The sequence below is a fragment of the Protopterus annectens genome, chromosome 8.part0, assembly GCF_019279795.1.
Source record: "Protopterus annectens isolate FY-2018-M chromosome 8.part0, PAN1.0, whole genome shotgun sequence".
NCBI lineage: Eukaryota > Metazoa > Chordata > Ceratodontiformes > Protopteridae > Protopterus > Protopterus annectens.
Genome location: NC_056741.1, coordinates 1,913,997,127 through 1,914,020,082, shown reverse-complemented (window position 1 = coordinate 1,914,020,082; position 22,956 = coordinate 1,913,997,127). Strand labels below are relative to the sequence as shown.

At 40.1% G+C, this 22,956-nt stretch overlaps 1 protein-coding gene across 1 annotated transcript in view; it reads right to left on the bottom strand.

Annotated features, from left to right (window-relative positions):
- BBS2 (Bardet-Biedl syndrome 2) overlaps positions 1-19,864 on the bottom strand; it is a 1,992,563-nt gene extending 1,972,699 nt beyond the window's left edge. The window contains exon 1 of the mRNA XM_044079541.1: positions 19,580-19,864. The gene's annotated coding sequence lies outside the window, so the exon portion shown is untranslated. The remainder of the gene's footprint in view (positions 1-19,579) is intronic.
- Between the last annotated feature and the right edge of the window lie 3,092 nt (positions 19,865-22,956).

Sequence of the window (22,956 nt, the reverse complement as noted above, 5' to 3'; positions counted from 1 at the left end):
TATTCATTTATTTGACATTTGTTTACCGGGGTGGTCTGACTGGGTCTACAGAACCCATTTTCAGTGGAGGCCTGGGGAGGAAAGCTCCACATACAGAACAATACAGGTGACATAAGGAATACTATACAAAAATAAGATGACAGGATGTAAACTATTTTACAAGACATATTTTTATGTTTTTGGATGGAATTACTATGTATGTGTGCATATAGGTTTACAATGCTGTTACAATATGCTTTTAGAAAATGCATTTGTTATAACGCTGTGTTTTAGAGAACTTGTCCCTTTAAATATAAGCTTTATGAAGGGCTCGGCTGTCATGTGACTGTTTTGTGTTTGAACTTTATATATAAAGCTTTGGCTAAGAAAAGCTATTTTAGCTGATGACATTTTAAAATATTAGCATGAAAGCATTAATCTAATATCTTTTTGGAATAAAGCTGTTTTTGGATTTATCCTGCTGCCTTTGTGTTGGTTTACAAATCAGCTGTGATCTATTCTGCTGCATTTGTGTTGGTTTTGTGGCCAGTTTGTCTTCAGTTTGGATTTCTGCTTCCTAGTTCCCTCCTAACTTCCAAAGGAAAACCACCTGTTCTTGGAGACTTCCCACCATTTTACCTCATCTCTTCCTATCTTAACTTGGAGTTTTTAAGCCTCATCTTCCTCTAGTCTTGGCTTAATTAAGTAGTCCAGAAATATTTCCATTTGTGCTCTTTCTTGGTTTCCACATGTCTCTGCTTTATATACATTTTCATAAAATTTCCATAATATCTCCAGTAAATCTGTATAACTCTGGTTATTTTTCATCATGAACTCTCCAAGTGCGGAGATAACCCTTTCTACTTTCTGTTGCTTAAGTTCCTGCCTAAAAATTTTTGTGCCCTAGAGCTATTATCAAAAAAATAGTTGCTTGGCATCAATCTTTCTTTTCTGAACTCATGCACATTATCCAAATATCCCCTTATTTTCCATTTAGCATTCCTCAGTTGTTCCTTTCTTTTTTACTATGAGATTTTGCAATACTTTAAACTTTGTCAGCCCCACTAAATAATTCCTATAAATGTTTAACCAATTCTGTTTCTCTTTTATTTCTACCCTAGTTTTAAACTCCACTTTCATTTTACCCCACTCACTAGCTATTCCTTCTGAAGAAATTTCCATCTTCCTTACTAAGTCTTGAATAATTTCCAGTACCCACTCCTTAAACTTCTTTATTTTAAGCATGTAGTTCCCCAAATTTTTATTGGTGCATGATCCGAAATGGTCATTGGATGTGTGTCAAAGCTTTCAATTAAATGCAAATGTTCCTGTGAAGTACAATATATATCCATCTAGCCCAAGTTACTGTACCTTGGGGAATAATATGTAAATTCTGTCTGAATTCCCACTACTGAAATCATGTCTTCTATACCAAATATCTTTAGAAATTTCTTCAGAAACCTACACTCTCGTTATAATTTCCATTCTAGGTTCCTCGATACATCCTCACTGCTGCAAATCAAGTTCTAGTCCACACCTGTAAGTAATATTCCCTGCTGAAAACTGATTATTTCTCCCAAAATGTTCTTAAAGGACCACTATGGGCAAATGATGAAGAAAACATATATTTTTTTATCTTGCCATGATTTACTACACCTCCCAAAGCTGCCTGCAGCAAAATAAGTACTCATTCCTAATTTTATTTTGTTTTTACTCGTCTGCCCTCATGGGGGCAGACATCGTGATTCCTTTGGAAAACTAAATCTGTCCCATAATGCACAGACTGAGAACAAATAGCCCTACCATTTGTTGTCAGACTAGACTTCCATTCACTTAGAATGGAACACCTGAAAAAACTGCCAAGTTTGAGAGTCTGCAGCTCATGTGTCATTGACTGGTATGCGCCGAGTTTTACAAATGTTGTTCCTACTGATGTACTACACATTCTCTGAAAGAAACTTGCAAAAGTGTCAACAAATTACTGAGATAAAAAAGACTTTTCACAAGGAGCAGTTTTGCAAGTTTCAGTTCCTGGCCAGGTTACTCCTCCCATCTCCCCTCCTTCAGTGGGCTACAGTCTCACATTTCCAGCTTTAATAGATTCAACTATTTAGTCAGCTTTGCATGACAATAGACATTAAAAAAAAAAAAAAAAAAATCACAGCCTGGTGTGCCACTAAATCTGTTCCCTTGTATGTCTCTATGCCTCTTCATTTCTGAATAGCATTTCCCAGGAATAAAAAAAAAAAAAAAAAAAAAAAAAAAAAAAAGCAAGCGCATCAGTCCAGCGTTTAGGCCAGTCTTTCCATTTAAAATGTGCACAGTAAAATATTCAACTTATAATGCATTTTGGCTGCTGACATGGTTATCTTTACATAGTTATTCTCTTATAGTATAACCAGAACTTATGGTATTTAATGATAAATTTTACAACAGTTCTCAGTTTCTTAACAATGACCTCCCAAGCCGCTGATGTGACGTAGTACTTTGTCTTACTATTGCTTTATCTAGTTTGTCTTAGTTGTATACCTGTAGCATGTCTCTCATCCCCTCAGCAACAGACTCCTGGAGAAAACTTCCAAAGCAGATACTTGTATTGAGAGAGTAGCAGCAGCTGTAGCAGTGAAACTACACTCCAAAACAATGCACACAAACATAGTACTGACAAACACAAGAGAATTTATATGTCTGAATCAAGCAGTGATGAAATTGCTAGGGACTTCACTGAGCACAATTTTACTCAATCTCTCCATTTCATAATCCATAACATTCGCACCACACTTACAAAGGCACAACTCCACTTTCCACAAACACAGCTACCCACACCCACACAACATACCAGTAAAATTTAAGGCTTTTCCCACCTCTCTGCAAAACACTGCTGTAATGGCTTTGGCAAACAAATGAAAATGATTGATGGGTGTTGGTTCAAGACTCCCATCCATATCTCTCAACAGTACAGATTTTTGCAGAAAGTCCAGATTTTTTGTCCGTTTTTCATAAAATTGCAGTTTTCTGTCAAATCACTGGCAAATCATTGAACACTGAAGTCAGAAAGTTGACAGGCACTTGATTTTCAGACTTCATATCCTTAAGAAAATTCACTCTAATGCAAAACCTGTTTATCAACTTTCTAAGTTTGTAAGTGCAATATTTATAAATTGTCCCATTTTTGGGCCTTTGTCCCCTATTATTTATGGCCTTGTCCAGATTTCTTGTTCTATAATGTTGAGAGTTATGCTGCCATCCCTTCCTACTGGAGCCAGTCCACTGCACTTGCACAAGTGTCCCTCTCAGCAGGGCATCAAGCAGGTATCAGTGCAGATTTGCTTTATAGTTCTTTTACAACACACACACACACACACACACACACACACACACACACACACACACACACACAGTAAATCTTAAAACGACAAACCACACGAAAACTGTAAAACTGGCAAAGTCAGAAAATGACAGGATAGACAAACCACAAGAGTCGAAGTGTAAATTAACAGTAAATCTTGTCAATGTTATTTCTTCTTTTTCTTGGTTTCGTTTCTCTTACTTTTATGTTGCTTTTACTCATTTTTTTCTCCTGCCTCCCATATCTACCCTAATTATTACTTCTAACAAATACTTTTTCTCACTCTTTCTTCTCTTCCCCATCCTCCTTTTTATCCACTATTTGAACTATTCTACTCTGACATTTGCTTTATGGGTAAATAATGAACTGTCACCCTTATGTCAGCACATTTCAGTGCTACATAATATTGTATTTAGCCTAGTACCTACCTATGAACCTATTATTAGACTATCAGCCTAAGGGCCTAAGTAAGCCTAGCCAACAAGTTTCCCTGGCTTATGCCAGCCAAGAAAGTTATTCGCCTGTGCCACTGTCGAGCACAGCCACAGAAGTGATTCCCGAGGTATATTTTCCTATCTCACATCCACTCAAAGATTTTTCTTGAAAAGTGCTAATGAGGAATTTTGCTCGACATATATGTTCCAGAGTATGGGAGGTCTCTGGGACATGAATCTCTCTCTCCAGCATGTCCTGTTTATTGTGGTGACAAGGTGTAGGTCCCATAGAGTGTGTAGCTCAGAGGGATTGGGATTTCTTTAGGTGTAGCATGTCCAACAGCTCTGGGTTTGACATAGCCTTATATGTTAGGCAGAAATCACCTCGGAGGAGGCGATATGCTACAGAGTAAAGCTGGAGTTTTTTTAGACGGTCAGTGTAGGGCATCTGTTTGACACCAGTAATCCTCTTTGTGAGGTACTTTTGCAGCCTTTCCAGCTGCTGCAAATGTCTTGTGAGGTACATTCCAAAAGGGCCGTTGTACTCTATAATGGGTCTAATGAGTGTCAAGTGAAGGGAAACAATGACCTCTTTTTTTCCTGGATGAGAACCCTTTTGTGACGAGGTGTGCCATGTAGAAGGACTTCCCTGACTACTGTGGCGATGTGAATCTCAAAAGAGAGACTACTGTCCACCTGGGTCCCAAAGTCTCATCACACATTCAGTGCTAAGTAGACTACCACCTATGTGGTAGCTCACGGATACGGAGTTTTTACCAAAGGGGATGACAATGCACTTTTTGGCATCGAGCTTGAGGCCATGGCTCTAGCACCAGGCATCTGTCTCAGTGAGGCCCTTCTGTAGGATGTCCACATCATTTGGGGACTCTACTATGGCTCCTAGTTTGCAGTCATCTGCGAACTTCGTTAGCCAGAGGCCTTCTGTGTTAGCCTGTACTTCAGAGAAGTAGACAGGAGAGGTCCAAGGACTGAACCCTGTGGTACTCCACTTGTCACTAATTTGATGTCAGATTTGGAGTCTGCAACTTTTACAGTGTGGGTTCTGTCATTGAGTCAGTTGGCAACCCATCTTGTGACGTAGGGTTTTATACCTAGTTTAGTGTGTTCAGCTATAATTCCAGAATGGGGGATGGTGTAAAAAGCCTTGGCGAGGTCAAGATAGGCTATGTGAACCACCTTAGCCTCATCGACTGCATCAGAAAAGTCGATTATGTTCAGGATGCATGATCTGCCTTTCACAAACTCGAACTGCGTGGGTTGGGTGGGGTCCAGAGTTTGGAGATTACCAATGTCTTTGTTTATGAGTTCCATGATGATATCTGACAGGGCTTAGTGGTAAATCACTTTGGCTATGGTGCGCAGGGTCCTGGGTTCAAGCCTTGCAGAGGCTGCTTATTTTTTTTCAATCATAGCCTCACCTCAGGTTTTGTGCCTGCTGAATGGTGCACAGCTATGGTTATCACACTCCACAAGGGGGGAGCCACCATGGACCCCAGGAACTACCACCCCATTAGCCTGACAAGCCTGGTCTGCAAGGCCATGGAACGTACCATCATGTAACTTATAAACAAAGACATTGGTAATCTCCAAACTCTGGACTCCACCCAGTTCAGGTTTGTAAAAGGCAGATCATGTCTCATAAACCCAATAGACTTCTTTGAAGCAGTCACCAAAGCCATAGACAAGAGTAAGGTGGTTCACACAGCCTATCTAGATCTTGCCAAGGCTTTCAACACCACCCCAACTCTGCAATTATAGATAAACTCACTAAACTAGGTATAAATCCCTATGGTCACAAGATGGGTTGGCAACTGGCTCACTGACCGAACCCACACTGTGAAAGTAGCAAGACTCCAAATCCGACTTCAGACCAGGGACAAGTGGAGTACCACAGGGTTCGGTCCTGGGCTCTCTCTTGTTTGGTATCTATTTCTCTGAAGTACAGGCTAACACAGAAGGTCTTTGGCTAATAAAGTTCACAGATGACTGCAAACTAGGAGCCATAATCGAAACTCCTAATGATGTGGACATCCTACAAAAGGGCCTCACTGAGACAGATGCCTGGTAAGCCATGGCCTCAAGCTCAATGCCAAAAAGTGCACTGTCATCCCCTTTGGTAAAAATTCTGTACCCATGAACTATAAAATAGGCGGTAGTATACTTAACACCAAAAGTGTGATAAGAGACCTTGGGACACAGGTGGACAGTATTCTCTCCTTTGATAATCACATCACCACAGTAGTCAGGAAATCCTTCTACGTAGCACACTTCATCACAAAAGGTTTCTCATCCAGAAAAAAAGAGGTCATTGTTTCCCTCTACTCATTACTCATTAGACCCATTATAGAGTACAACGCCCCTTTTGGTATGTACCTCACAAGACATCTACAACAACTGGAAAGGCCACAGAAATACCTCACAAAGAGGATTACCCACCTCAAACAGATGCCCTACGCAGACAGTCTCAAAAAACTCCAGCTTTACTCCATCGCATATCGCTTACTCAGAGGTGATCTCTGCCTAACATACAAAGTTATGTCAAACCCAGAGCTTTTGGACATGCTCCACTTAAAGAAATCCCAATCCCATCCCTCTGAGCTACATGCTCTAGGGACCTAAACCTTGCCACCAAAATAAACAGAACATGCCGGAGGGATAGATTCCTGTCCCAGAGACTTCCCATACTCTGGAATAAACTACCTATCTATATCAAACAAAGCTCTTCATTAGCACTATTCAAGAAAAATCTTGATGATTGGATGGGAAATAGGAAATTCACCCCGGGGATCACCTCTGTGGCTCTGCTCGACAGAGGCACAGGAAAATAATTTTCTTGGGTGGTAAAAGCCAGGGTACCTTTTTGGCTAGGATTGTATAGGCCCCAGGGCTGATAGCCTCGTACCTACCTACGAACCTATATGTTCCATGGCCTTGCAGACCAAGCTTATCAGGCTAATAGGACAATACTTCCCAGGATCAGTGGTGGCTCCACCTTTGTGGTGTGCGATAACTGTTGCTGTGCGCCATTCAGTGGGCACAAAGCCTGATGTGAGGCTATGACTGAACATGGTGCTTAGGTGGGGAGCCACTTCATTCTGAAGTTTGTGTAAAACGCAGCCTGGGATGTTGTCCAGTCCCATGGATGCTGTGTTTTTGGGTTTATTGAGTGCAGCTTTTACCTGTGTACTTGTGATTACAGGGACTCTGCATTCTTCCTGTATAGATATGGGCCCTTTAGGGTGTGAGAGGGTGGTAAAGTTAGCACTGAACCCATCTGCCAGAATGTTGGCAATATCAGTTGGTTCTGTAATTTTCATGCAGGGACTCTGCATTCTTCCTGTATAGATATGAGCCCTTTAGGGTGTGAGAGGGTGGTAAAGTTAGCACTGAACCTATCTGCCAGAATGTTGGCAATATCAGTTGGTTCTGTAATTTTCATGCAGTTGTGCTGCAACTCAGAGCAGATCTGGGTGTTGCCATTGAGATTCTTGACATAGGTATAGAATGCTTTCTGGTTGTCCTTAGAATCAGTGACGATTTTATTTTCATAGCTAGCTTTGGATGCTCTTATAAGGGATCTCAGCATCTTACTGAGGCTGAGCAGGGAGCTCCATCACTCATGGGATTTTACTCTCTTTTGCAACAGTTTCTTCCTTTTGTTGTACAGTTTGTTTATGGCAGAGGACCACCAGATTGGCTTCCTTTTTCTGGAGGATAGCTTATTGGTTCTGTTTGGGATAGCACAATCCAGGCACTCATGTAAGTGCTTATAGAGTGCATTTGTGTAGGATTCAGCAGTCGTAACTGTATTGGCCGTCTGCATGGGTATCATGAAGTTCGCCACTTCTATCTTAAGAAGCATGAAGTTGGCTATGGAGAAATTTTTTACCGTTGTTTCCTTAACGTGGGGTGGGGTCGGGATGTGGATATCTAGGGTGATTAGCTTATGGTCAGATCTGACCAACAAGGAGTTGACTTCGGGTGTGGAACACCGGTCATTCATGCTGGTAATGACTAGGTCTAGGATATTGTTGCCCTTGGTGGGGTGTGGATAAGTTGATCCAGGGCACTGGAATTTATGAATTCCAGAAAGCGTTGAGCGAAGGAGTTGGTACAAGAGTAGTTTTCCCAGTTAATGGCAGAGTAGTTGAAATTGCCCATTATTAGGGTGTTTGAACCCTAATATTTTCCAGTATATCAAGAAAAGAGTGGGAATCCTGGGGCATGATGGGGGATCTGTAGCACGCTACAATTTGGATTGCAGTTTTGCCCAGAGTTAGTTGCACTTGGATAACCTCGGATGCATTATGCTGAGCAACTAGCCTGCAGGTGTGGATATCCTTAATGAATATGGGCACACCTCCACCTTTGGTGTTCCGGTCCAGGTTACGTGGCCGAAAAGTGTGGTATGAGTTATAGCCTGGTAGTGCAGGGGTGCTCTTTGGAGCCTTGAACCAGGTCTCAGTCACTGCACATGTATCAATGTTCTCCATTTTAAGGAGTGCCTTGAGTGAATGCATTTTGAGATTTAGACTTATAGCATTGAGTAGCATTACCCTCAGTTTTTGCTTGCCTGTTCCTGTTACATTTGAAACTTGCCAAAAAAGGCACTATAGGGGCGGCAACATCCTTAGCCAGTATCCAGAATCCCATGGGCGCCAGGTGCAGGTCATCTCTGGCAAAGCATCATGGTCTGTCAACCATGTCATCCCAGGCAGACAGATACTGGATCTCCTTAGAATGACACCAGAAGCTTAGCCAACTGTTGAAGTCAATCATTTTGTCCTTGTACTGCAGTATCATTCTGGTTCTGGGCGATGGCAGAATGCTACTCAGGGCTAGGGTCATACCTCCCTGGGCTACAAGATCGGGGAGCTCTTCCATGTCTCTTTTCACATAGTCCAGGGAGGCATGTCTCAAGTCATTCACACCAACATGGACAATGACAGAGTCATATTTGTACTTGGTTGTGGAGTGACCTGAGTGCATGTGTTATGTGGCAGATCCTGGCACCCGACAGGCAGCTGACAGTAACCTTCTCCTTGTTTAGCCTGGTAAGTGGGACATCAGTGACTATAGAGTCACCTATGACTAGTGTGTTGGGTACGTTGTTTTGCCTAATATATTATATATGTTATAATATATATATATATGTTTGCCCATAATATCTGAATAAGTGAGTGGGATTTTCATGACAGCATCAAGGAAACATTTTCCTTCCTTCTGTGTTTTTTTTCTTGAGTTTTGGATTTTTTTGGTATATTGATTGATTTTCTTAGTATATTTTATTTATTTATTTTCCATTTGTTTACCAGGTTAGTCCAAATGGACACAAGATGACTGTTTTCAGCGGAGGCTGGGGGAGAAAAGCTCCAGATACATAGTAAACAATTATAAAAAATAATAAAAATAAATTATACAAACATAGCTATTTTGTACAAAGAGCACAGAAAATATAAAAGGAGTAAAATCAGAGTTTTACAATTGATGCAGCATACACAGTGGTTAGAATATTAAGAAATAATTAAACAAGATAACATACAACAAATATACAACTGCTTGAACATAAATTCAAAAAGAAGTTTCCATAGACAAACAGGGTCAAACTAGAAATCATAACTATATTGATATGATTTGTATTGCATTTATCTTGTTTTAATGATGGTATGTGTGTATTATTGTAAGTGTCATATGTGCACAAATATTTGTATTAATCTATATATTTACAGTATATTGACAAAGTACTGGGTCAAATCAGAGGCTTGGGAGGTCATTGTTAAGAAACTGAGAACTGTTGTAAAGCTTGGCATTGAATACCATAAGTTCAGGTTATGCTATAAGAGAACTATGTAAAGATAACCATGTCAGCAGCCAGAATGCATTATAAACTAAATGTTTTACTGTGCACAATAAGAAATGGATAGATTGGCCCAAACTCTGGACTGATGTGTGTGCTTTTTTTTATTCCTGGGGAAATGCTATTCAGAAGTGAAGAGACATATAGGTTCATACTAGGCTATCTGCCCAAGGGCATTTATAAGCCTAGCCCATAGTTATTTGGCTTTCGCCACCCCTTTAGTTTGAATAAAACTATGCCTATTATTTTGCTGTGCCTCTGTCAAGCAGTGACACTGAAGTAATCCCTGGGGTATATCTGCGATCCCCCATCCATTGGTCAAGATTCCTCTTGAACAAGGCCAGCGATGTGCTCTGCCTCACATGTACCGGGATTTTGTTCCACAGCATAGGGAGTCTCTGGGTGATGAATCTGTCCCTCCAGCATGTTCTATTAATAACCGTGTCAAGGTTTAAGTCTCCGCCCTTGTGGTTCTGAGGGATCTAGATTTTTGAGGTGAAGCATATTCATCAAATCAGGGTTTGACATGGCCTTATATGTCAGGCACAGGTCACCTCTGAGCAAGCGGTATGAGACTGAATAGAGCTGGAGTTCTTTCAGTCGGGCAGCATAAGACATATTTTTGAGACCCTTTATCCTTTTGGTGAGGAACTTTTGGGGCCTTTCCAGCTGCTGCAGGTGTCTGGTCAGATACATTCCGAATGGGGCATTGTACTCAATCATAGGTCTAATGAGTGATGAGTACAGGGGCGATGACCTCCTTGATCTAGATATGAATCCCTTCATGATCAGGTGGGCAATGTAGAAGGTTTTCCTAACTACTTTAGCAACATGAGTGTCAAATGAAAGGCTACTGTCAACCTGGGTCCCCAGATCCCTGATGACTTCTTCTGTGCTCAGTGGATTGCCACCTATATGGTAGCTAGGGGTAACCTTGTTTTTCCCGAAGGGTATGACTATGCATTTCTTGGCATTTAACTTTAGGCCATGGCTCTGGCACCAGTTATCCATTTCTGTGAGGCCCTTCTGAAGGATATCTGTGTCAGATGTGTTTTCGACTATGGCGCCCAGTTTGCAGTCATCTGCAAACTTTGTCAGCCATAACCCTCCTGTGTTTGCTTGTACTTCAGAAAAGTAGATGCCGAACAAGAGTGGACCCAGGACTGAGCCCTGTGGGACACCACTTGTGACAGGCTTTGAGTCTGACATGGCTCCAGCAACTCTGACCCTGTGGGTTCTGTCACTTAGCCAGTTTGCAACCCATCTTGTGATGTATGGGTTTACATTCAAGCTGATGAGTTTTTGATGATACCTGAGTGGGGTATTGTGTCGAAGGCCTTTGCCAGGTCAAGGTAGGCTGTATGGACTGCCTTTCCCTCATCAATGGCCTTGGTGACTGTCTCGAAAAAGTCAACCAAGTTTAAAAGGCATGATCTGCCTTTGACAAAGCCAAACTGGGTTGGATCCAAAGTCTGCAAGTTCCCTATGTCTTTATTTATGAGTTCCATTATGATCCTCTCCATGGCTTTGCAGATAAGGCTTGTCAAGCTAATGGGACGGTAATTTCCAGGGTCGGTGGAGGCACCGCCCTTGTGAAGTGGGACCACAGTCGCCGTGCGCCACTCCTTGGGTACGTATCCTGAGGTGAGGCTAAGATTAAACAGTTGTCCTAACTGCGGGTTTAATTCCTCATTGAGTTCATGGAGCACACAGCCGGGAACACCATCCGGTCCCATGGATGCTGTGTTTTTTGCTTTGGAGAGAGCAGTTCTCACCTGGGCGTTGGAGATGTTTGGGGGGCTACAATCCTCTGGTATAGATATCTCTCCTTTTGGGGGGGGGAGAAGTTTGCACTGAACCTGTCAGCCAGTATGTTGGCAATGTGTGTAGGTTCAGTAATCTTCACATAATTTTGAACTAATTCTGAGCATATCTGGGAGTTTCCTCCTAGGTTTCTAACATAGCTAAAGAAGGCCTTATGATTGTCTTTTGAATCCTTGGCGATTTTTCTCTCAAAATTTGCCTTGGATGATTTTATGAGAGCTCTTAGTTTTTACTTATAATGATCAAGGGTGTCTTACCTTTCAAGGATTTTGCTCTATCTTGTAGTAGCTTCCTCCTTTTGTTGTAGAGCTTGTTTATGGCTGGGGTCCACCAGACTGGACGCTTGCCTTTGGTACAAAGAGTCTTAGTTTTGTTTGGGATTGCCTGATCCATGCAGTCCTGTAGGTGCTGGTAGAAGGCATTTGTAAGTGATTCAGCAGTTTGAGTAATGTTTACCACTGGCTCAGGGGCCTTAAAGGAGACCACACTAGTTTTTAGAAGTGTGAAGTCGGCTTTTGAGAAGTTTTTCACTGTGGTCTTTTTGTTTCAGGTGGGGGCGGGATGAGGACCTCCAGCGAGATTAGTTTATGATCTGATCTCACCAGTGAGGGGTATACTTCCGGTGTTGAACATTGGGATCCCATGTTCGTGATGATGAGATCAAGTATGTTTTCTCCTCTTGTGGGGATGGTGACTAGTTGTTCCATGGCATTTGAGTTTATGAACTCCAGGAACCTTTGGGCTAGAGTGTTTGGGCTTGAGTAGTGTTCCCAGTCTATATTAGGGTAGTTGAAGTCACCTAGTATGATGGTGTTTGGAGATACATTTATCCCTCCATTGTTTTCAGGAAGGCCATGTGAGGTTCCTGAGTTTGAGAGGGTGGCCTGTAACATGCTACAAATTGCAGAGCAGTCTTGCCTATGGTTAATTGCACCTGGATGGTCTCCGATGCATCGTGCGTTGCCACCAACCTTGAGGTGTGGGTGTCCTTTATGAATATGGACACCCCTCCTTTCTTGGTGTTGTCCGGATTTTGGGGCCGGAACGCATGATATGAGGTGAAACCTGCTAGTGCTGGGGTGCTCTCAGGAGCCTTGAACCAGGTTTCTGTCACAGCACAGACATCGATGTTCTCCATACTGAGAAGGGCCTCGAGTGCGTGCATCTTGAGATTGAGACTTCTGGCATTGAGCAGCATTACCCTTAGTTTTTTACTTTTTGTGTTCTAGGGTGGTAGGTTTAGAATTTGAGCCTTGCCTAAAAAGGCACTATGGGGTGGCAAGAGCCTTTGCCAATATCCGAAGCCTAGGGTGACAGGTGCAAGCCGTCCCTTGCGAAGCAGTGTGGCTTGTCCAGCATGTCATCCCAGGCAGACAGACATTGATCCCCTTTGAATGACACCAGAATTTAAGCCAATTATTAAAGCTGATCATCTTATCACTGTATTGTGGCATCATTCTAGGTGAAGGTAGGATACTGCTCAAGGTCAGGGTCATACCTGCCTGGGCTACATAATCAGAGAGCTCCTCAATGTCTCTTTTCATGTAGTCCAAGGAGGTACATCTCAGGTCGTTGACACCAGCGTGGACAATGACTGAGTCGTACTTGTACCTGCTGTTGAGAGACCTGAGTGCTTGTGTTATGTGGCGGATTCTAGCGCCCGACAGGCAGCTTACTGTGACCTTCTCCTTACTCAGTCTGGTGAGCGGGACGCCAGTGTGTCTGACTATGGAGTCACCTATGACAAGTATGTTTGGTGTTGTATTTGGCCTTAAGGGCAGTGACTGCTTTGCACACTGATTTTGTTGTTTATGTGTTGTTTGTGTGGTGTATTGAGTTTGCAGTTGCTTGGGTGTCTGCTTTGGAGGCCTCTGCTGTTTAGGTAAATTTTACTCAGAGCCTCCGAGTATGTCTTAGTGTGTTTATGTGTTTGATTCAGTGGTGTGGTTGAGTTATGTGAGACTGGTATTGTGGTGTGTGTAGTTGCCTTCTCCTCCTGCCTGGTCTTGCCAGTCCTGAGTTGAGAGAGCTCAGCCTCCAGTCTGGCTAAATAGCTGCATCTCTCACAAGTGTTAGTGTTACATGGGAGGAGGAGATGGTTGTCCGTGTACATGAGGCAATTGTAACATTGTCTCAGAATTCCCAGATTCACCAAATGGGCAGGAGAGGACGCCAGCATCTGACCCTTCGACATGCTAGAAAGGATTATGAGTTGGTATGAGACAGAAAAGTAGTGGGCTTAGCAGGAAGTGGGCACTCCTGGGGGGTTTTGCTAGTGAGAGATTTGTATAATATAGGAGTGCTTGACCTGCAAAGAGAATGCTTATAAGACAAGTGCTGAGCTTTTTGAGAAGAAAAGCTATTTGGAACAAGTGCTGCACTTTTTAGTGTAGGTGTAAACTGTTTAGGTTCCTAACAGAGCAGTTCTAAGGGAAAAATTGAAGAACAGACTTTCTGGAGCCAGAAAGAGTTTAACCTTGTTTAACCGGCGCTGCCCGATGCTGCTCTAGTGGCAACTCCGCGCTAAAGCACGTTAAAGCGTGCTTGATGGCAGGGGCTGGAAAGAAGCAGGAATAGACCCAAAAGGGAAAATAAAACTACAGTTTCAAGTCAGTAACCACCTCTACGGGGGGCAGGGAAGCTGCTCAATGTTAGTCACTGCCACTGATGAACAGAGAGACCCTCCTTCAGCCCAAGCAAAAATGGCCTCACAGAAACTTTCAAACAGTTCAGGAACAGCAAGCCTGTAACTGAACTTTTTTAACTCTCAGAAAAGTGGGAAAAAAGCAAGATTTTTTTTTTTGTTTTTGTTTTTTACAGAGATAGCAGAGGTTCACAAGTAATATCAAGTTATAACAGTATAGTAAATAAAGGAACAGTTTTAGTGGCACACCAGGCTGTGATTTTTTTGATGTCTATTGTCATGCAAAGCTGACAAAATAGTTGAATCTACCCAAGCTGGAAATGTGAGACTGTAGCCCACTGAAGGAGGGGAGATGGGAGGAGTAACTTGGCCAGGAATTGAAACTTGCAAAACTGCTCCTTGTGAAAAGTCTTTTTTATCTCAGTAATTTGTTGACACTTTTGCAAGTTTCTTTCACAGACTGTGTAGTACATCAATAGGAACAACATTTGTAAAACTCAGCACATACCAGTCAATGACACGAGCTGCAGACTCTCAAACTTGGCATTTTTTTTCCAGGTGGTCCATTCTAAGTGAATGGAAGTCTAGTCCGACAACAAATGGTAGGGCTATTTGTTCTCACAGTCTGTGCATTGAGACAGATTTAGCTTTCCAAAGGAGTCATAATGTCTGCCCCCATGAGGGCAGACAAGAGTAAAAAAAATAAAATTAGGAATGGGCACTTATTCTGCTGCAGGCAGCTTTAGGAAGTGCAGTAAATTATGGCAAGATAAAAAATATACATTTTTCATTGTTTGCCCGTAGTGGTCCTTTAAGATCCCTAATAGCAGTTTTTGGTGGAATATAAATACATGCCAGCATAATCCTCTTCACTCGCCAATAGCCTCTTACTACCACAAATCTACCATTACTGTCTTTTTTTTTTCTCTTTTCATTATTGGAGTTACTATTATTACTCCCAGTTTCCTTTGTCCCCGATATTCTGCTAAATATCAGTTTTGAAATCCTTTCTTTGTCAAATTCACATGCTCATTTCTTTCCAAATGTGCTCCTACGGTATTGCTATTTGCACTGTGCATTTCTTACATTTAATTCAGTACTATTTCCTTTTGGTCTGTATCTGAAAAGCCATTTACATTCCAAGGTACTATAAAGAGACTAGCCACTATGATAAAAGCTGTGGTTCCCTACTTACTATACAAAATTTTTTAAACGGGCATTTCCAACTTTTGTCTAACATTCATACACTAATGTTTGGCAGGCTGATCCTGTATGCAGTTGTTTCTTCTCATCAGCATTTGAACCTATATCACATTTCTCAAGACTTTTTGTTTTAAATGACAACTCTCAAACAAAAACAAAAGTAAATAAAAATTTCAGAACACTCCACTCCCTATAAAATTAGAAAAAAACAGACAAAACTATACACTTTTTTAACAAATGAAGTTCAACCCTCCAGATAGGGACAACTGCCCCTTTAGGCATAATCTAATTTAAAATTAGGGTCACTCATACTAAAGTGCATGTGTGTGCAGCCTGGGTTTCCACTTACACTGACTGCTGTCTGTTCTTATCTTATCTCCATTTCCTTCCCAGATGTGAAAAACAGTTTGTATCCTTTCAGAAAAATTATAGTGTAGCCTTAAGACGGGAAAAAGCACTGTCTGCCTTTAAATAAAACTAATTATGCACTGTTCTAGTAAATGCATTAAACTATTAAGGCTGATGGGGAGATTACTATATCCAATTCATTTGCTATAATTTCAAACTTTACTTTTTACTGAACTGCTTGTCATTGTACCTTTAAATGTTACATTTCCCTCAGCAAAGAATGTTCATAACCGTGATGATTAATTGCTTGCACCTGCAGACAGCTTGTCTCTCTGTAAAAGAGTTCACTCTCCTTCAAAATATTCGAGGCCATACAAATACCACTGAAAAGAGAAAAGGGGAAGAAATCAAAGGAAGGCAAAAGGGAATGATGGAATATGCAAAAGAAAAGGAAAGCTTATACATAACCAAACTGCTACAGCACTATAAAATAAAATTTATAAAAACTGTACATAAAAATATATGTATTTCTGTATATACTATTTTCTCTCTCACCCTCATAAATGTGAAGAACATGAATACAATATTTAGAAGTACAGGTTTATATAATGTGGATCTGTGAAACGTGCTTATTTTAACACTGATGTTACTAGCAACTTCAAAATATCTGCAGAAATGTTATCAATGCAACTAACTGCTCTGTACAGACTTGTATTTGCTTTACTAGTTCTCGCCTCTCAGTGATTTGAAGCCATCACATCCCACCAAAGCAGCCAAAAATATTTTTGTAATGGTGCCAAAAACTAATTTCTCTTCTCACAATTACAATTTTACTAGAATGCTGCTTCACACACTTACACCCCAAACTTCTGCAAAGATTAAGGAAATCCGTCTAGCAGTTATCAACGAGCTGTTAATTAGCTGCTTCTTGTACCCAGGGAACAGGTTTTGATCCCTTCAACTAGTGCCAGTGGTGTGGGGGTAAAAGTGACCCAGGAGCTAAAGGTACCAGAAGAAAAATTGTGAGACCAAGCAGCTTTACAGCCTGCTCCCAACCTTGCTGAACGAGGTATGAAGTACTCACTGATGTGCACTGGGTTTTGATCTCTCAAGTAAAGGAAATGGACTGAAAAAATGTTGTCACCTTAGACTAGAGTGAGTACACTTAACAGGATAAACAGTTGAATACTTGCCTACACCGCACATGGCACTGTGCATGCAGCTGAGGTTCAAGGTAAATGTACACAACTTCCTTTTAAAGACACAGCTAAAAGCCATTCCCATAGCTTCAAAAGCCAAGCGATGATGGTTCTGGTTGTCTATGTTAATCCTGGCCCATTAAGCAGCTGATAAAAAAGCTTCCTTTGGCAACAGATACAGTCAGGAGACCAAACTGGCAGGTGTAGCAGAGGTTATACTGGGAAAAGTGAGTTAGCACAGTTAGTGAGGGGCAAGAAAAAAGAAAATCTTAGTTTGCATAGTTCTTTGAACAACAGTAATGTTGAACACTTTTTATCCAACTCCACACATTCAGATTTACTTAAGTTTACATTGACTGCTTTTGTACTGTACTCCTTCATCCCCTAAACTCCCTCTGCAAATGTACTTCAATTATCTAACCACACTGCCACCCCTACTGAGAGTACTATTTTTTTTTCAATCATCCCCATATTATCAAGAGCACCTGTAAGATTTATCATCAATATTTTACATTTTTAATGTACGTCTCACAAAACTGAAACAAGGTACATGGTTATGCTTTATCTGCCACTCATAATGACTCTGGACTATTTTACTTATATTGTTGTACGATTTGTACTGCTTTCACTGCACATTTACACTGTTTAAACTGTATACACTGTATTCATTTAGGTTTAGGAAAGTATGCATAAATTACTCGACAGAGCTGTTCATTAACATCTATGTGCCTCCTCAAAGCATGCACCAGAGCTATCCTCTGTAAAACAGCCATAGCTCAGAAGGACTAACCTGTTAACAAATTAAATAGAGAGGTACACTGACAAAACTGGTATGTTTTTCTTTGAATACAGATAATTCACTGGAAGTTATATCCCTGCATGAACAAACAGTACCTCATATACCTAGTTAAAAGGAACTACAACTTCAACAACAGACAAATAAGACATTCCTATCTTAACATATTCCTCATTCCTGGAACATACTTCCACTACATGTCAAGCAATTTAACACCCTTGCCACCTTCAATGCAAAAATCAGATTATACTGAATGGGCATCTTCAAAATCTTCCCTAGTGTATTTTGTCTTGCCATGCTTGAGGTAGGAGAGAACTTCTGAAAACAAAAACAAAAAAGGTCTAGACTTGTAATGGTCTGCAGACTGACTGCCCAATATTCATCTATGTGCCTATGAAACTCTCTCTCTTTCGGCTTTTCCCGGTTAGGGGTCACCACAGAGGATCACCTTGTCTGCTCACGATTGGCAGTGGAGTTTTACGGTGTCAAGTTTTCAGCCCGGCGCCCAGTCTTCCATGGAAAGCACACACACACTCATGCCTAGGGCCAATTTTAGCGTGTCCACTCCACTTGCAGCATGTTGGGGTGTGGGAGGAAAACGGAGCTCCCGGAGACAACCCACATGACCGCAGGGAGGACATGCACACTCCACACAGAAGACACCCCAGCCGAAGTTATGAGCCTATGAAACCATGAACCTAAAAGCAGATTTTCACCACATACTCTACTACTGCACATGCTACACATACACACTATCCACCAGCTGGATACAGACATTGAGTGAATCTGCTAAACATTCATTTTACACCAAGAAAAATGAAGACAGGTGAACGTTTTGCTTACAAATACACACTTTTTAAACCAGATACTGTGATAAACTAATTCGTTATTTTCCACTGTTTTGCATTCATTTTCTAGCCACTTACTTATCTCCACCAGCTTAATAGACATTAAACAGAAAAAATGTTTAATGTTGTGGTATTAAAAGTAAGCATGTCTCTACCCATACAGAGAAATAAGACATAAAAATATAAATAGTTTATGTCAAGACTGTATTGTCTAATCATTTAGATTACAGAACATTTAACAACATTAATCTTGCAACACAGCTAACGTCCAGAGAAAGTTACACAAAGTTACACACACAATAATATTAATTAAATTATTAAAGGTTAATTTCACAGCACATCTTTAAAGACCCTTTACATCATATTCAGAAACCACAAAGGTGTACGGAAAACAGAGAAAATGCATCTCTAGGACACCAACTGAATACGCAAACTGTTTTGGGAATGGGAAGATGCAAATTACTGGAAAAATGCACACACACACACATATACATTCTTGGTATTAAAATATTCTGCAAAACATAAATAGGGTAAATAACTTGAGCATTCTTCTTTCATTTTTTATTAAGGAAAAGTGATGGCTGGCTGAAATTTGTACATTTTGTAAGCTACCCAATACTGACAAAGTATGTCTACCCTATCTTAAATCCTACAAACAATTTACTCTTTCAAATATTATGGAAGTAAGTGTGCGTGAAGTACTGGTACTCTGAAACCAAAACATAACACTCCAGATATTTTACACTTTTTTTAGTTAACACCAATTAAAGACTAATCTGTTAGAATTGGAGAAACTCCCGCTAAACAAATTCAAAATATTTATCTAGGGTATAACCATCCAAGTAAGAAAGCCCAAGATGCTTAGTCACAATCATTTAATTCATTTCTATACAGATCGAGTATACCTCCATATCACTGAGCACAAAAGATAATCCCTGTAAATCCGCTACAAGAAGACAAAACGGAATTACACTGCAATATTAGGACAGTTTGTTAACTGATTGAATAACCAGACATTACATCGCCTCACACAAAACTATTAACATATAAAATAACCATTTATGCAAATACACTTACAATAAATTTAATTCTTAGTGGTAACTAGTGTAAATTTTCATCTCCAGAGTGCTTACTCACACATTTTCCAAAGCTTTTTATGAATATCACGGTAAAAAAAAAATCAGCACCTATGTGAATAACTTTACCCAGCGTTTTTTTTTTTCGTAACAAAGTTTCAACTGTAAGAATGCATTATCTCTTCGAAAATTGCTTTCTAACCAAATACTTCCCTTCTCGTTCAGACATTGGGAAAGCGTCACCTGGTTGCCATATCAATTACGTCACGTCCGGTAAACTGGTACTGCAAAGATGTAAACCGTAGTCACTATTAGATTTTGGCTTGGTGCTGAATTTAGAAAGGAATCTCCATGGTGATGGGTGAGGCTAATGTTACTAAGCAACGCTTCATGTTGTATACTGTAGTTAAAGTTGTTGATTGAGCAGCTATACGAATATCTAACGATAGCAAAATGATGCACAGAGAGAAGCAATGCATATAGACGGATTTTATTATTTATTTAATGTTTGTAGATCAGAAAAGTGGACTGCTCCACAAACGACCCATTTCAACCCTTCTTCTTTCGGCTTCTTCCGGTTAGGGGTCGCCACAGCGGATCACTTGTCTGCTCATGATCGTTAGTGGAGTTTTACCCATTTCAACCCTACTCCTGGAAATACAACAAAAGTAAGAATATGCATGAGCGCAGCTAGTTAGAAAGTGGACATAACAATGATAGTCATACCGCTCATCCTCTTACTGCTAGAAATCTTAACAAAGCCTGACAAAAGCGGGGGACAGACTCCAAAATAGGGACAGATTTTAAATATTGGTTTTGTAAACTTAGAAAGTTGCTAGAATAATAAGGTTTGTGTTAACATGCATTTTTCGGAAGGATTTGAAAAGTCTGAAACTCAAATGTATGTCATTATTTAGTGAGTTTAGTCACCAGAAAATCACAAATTTTGAGAAACAGACCAAAAGTATGAGGCGAAAATCTGGACAGTTGAGAGGTATGAAGATGGTGTGTCTATGTGTATGTGTTCTTATTTATATATTATTATTTCTGGTATTATTTTGTTACAGAGAAAGTAAAAAAATCTTCTTATAAGTTATAATTGTAAGGGGGTGGCTGCAGAAACTTTTAATTTTATTTTTTAATTAAGAAGGATAGAAGGGGTTGTTATGGAGGAGACAAGACCCCCACCCCAGTACAGATCAGATTAACCAAAACACTCCAGAATCTCTCAAAATGTTACAGCAGCAACAGCTGTCAATCTCCGCTACCTCCATGACATTCTCAGAGCTACCCAAATGCCCCAGTGAGGTCCAGTGGTCTAATGTCACAAAGATTTGACAATAAATTTATTCATTTATTTACTGACATTTGGGTGATAATAGAGAACACTAGACTGAGCGTAACTCACATCTATGAATATGAACTCGAGTTACGTTCAGTCCAGCATTCTCCACTATCACCAGCAGCACCTGCATGGGTGCAGTAAATAAGCATAAATCAATACCAAATGCAGGTCCTCGATTGAACTAGAAAGCCAGTAAAACCATTACTGTACTAAGTACAGCAGTCGTTTTCTCTGAAGCATACTAGCTCTCAACCTTATAGTGCAAGAAAATCTGGACAGAGCCTAAAATAACGGAATGACAAAGGCCCCTAAAATAGGGGACAGATCCTCTAATAATTAACTAAGCCTAAAATGGCCTCTCAAGGTAACTAGCCCAGTATTTACCTGTTAACCTATAAAACTCAAATGTATATCATTGTTTTATGACTTCAGTCCTCAGTGATTTTCCAGAAAAAAAATTACACATTTTATGAGAAATAGACCAAAAAATGCAAAGCAAAAAGAAAAAATCTGGACGTTCTACAAAACATTTGGACATTTAAAATTGTGCTCCAAAGTACATCATCTGTGAGCGTGTGTGTGTGTGTGTGTGTGTGTGTGTGTGTGTGTCTGTGTGTGTGTTTTTGTTTGAGTGACTTAAGTACAGAATAATGCTAATCAATGCTAATCTCAGCAGATTTACTAAAAAGGGATGTATGGAACATTTTGGTTAAAGCAAATTGACTACCCACTGTACTTTGCTGCAACTTGTATTATTATTAATGCTCACCAGCAGTAGCATTGGAATTGGTGTGTGAAGTGAGTGAGACATGAAAAGAGACAAGACAGAATTATAGATTCTCTCTTTTTGATACTTCTCAACCTTTAGTTTAAGAAATCTAAACAAAGCCAAAACTAATGAGAGGGGACAAAGATCAAAAAATAATGACAGATTTTAAATATTGCTCCTTTAAGCCTAGAAAGATGATGAAATAATAAAAAGTTTGGCAATAATGGAGAACAGTGGACTGAAATACTGTCTTTGCAATTGTGATTTAAAATGCTATGACAGCAGCTGGCATGCATATTACTACGCTTCTGCACTAACACTTCAACTATCATGCAAAGACACTATTTCAGTCCAGTGTTTTCCATTATTGTCAACATTTGTTTACTGGGAAAGTCTGACTGGATAATTTTATCAGTTTTCTGTGGAGGCCTAGCTTCATAAATAAGAGAACAGAAAATACATATACTTAAGTGGAAAATGACGTCATATTACAATATATTGTAAATATATAGATTAGTACAAATATTAATATACATATGACATGTAGAATAATACACATATACCATCATTAAAGCAAGATAAATATAATATCATGTAACATTGAAATGTATTGACATGTTATAAGTGAGAGAGTTTATTACTCATAAAGAAAATGTCAGAGTAGAACATTCAAACGGTGGATAAGAGGAGAAGAGAAAGGGAGGGGGAGAGTGAGAAATAAGTATTTGTTAGAGGCAGAGCCGGATGATGGTCAAATGAGTCCCTAGGCGAGATAGTGGACCAGACCCCCCTCCAACAACCATTCCAGTATCCAATTACTTGTCACTCTCTCCCCCCAGTTACCATAAACACTGTTCAAACCTGTCAGTGTGCATACTGTTTTCTTCTTTACTTTACAAGGATTACAGAGATTTGGATTTAATTTAAAATTTTTATTTCATATTTCATAGCACAAATACCAATGGCTATTTTCTAAACATAACAAAACAGTCTGACACTGAAAACACACTTAGCATGAGCAACAATAAACCTCCCTTCCCTGGAAACTCACATTCATTGAAAATTTATTGTTATTTATTTTTATTTTACATTTGTTTACAAGAAAGCCCTATTGGACAAAATGTCCTTTTTCAGATGAGGCCCAGGGAGAAAAGCTCCACATTTATAAATAACCATAAGATACATATCCAAGTACAGATACAAATATTGATTCAATCTCAGATACAAGTACAAAATAAAAATACTTGTTATACATTTTACTGAT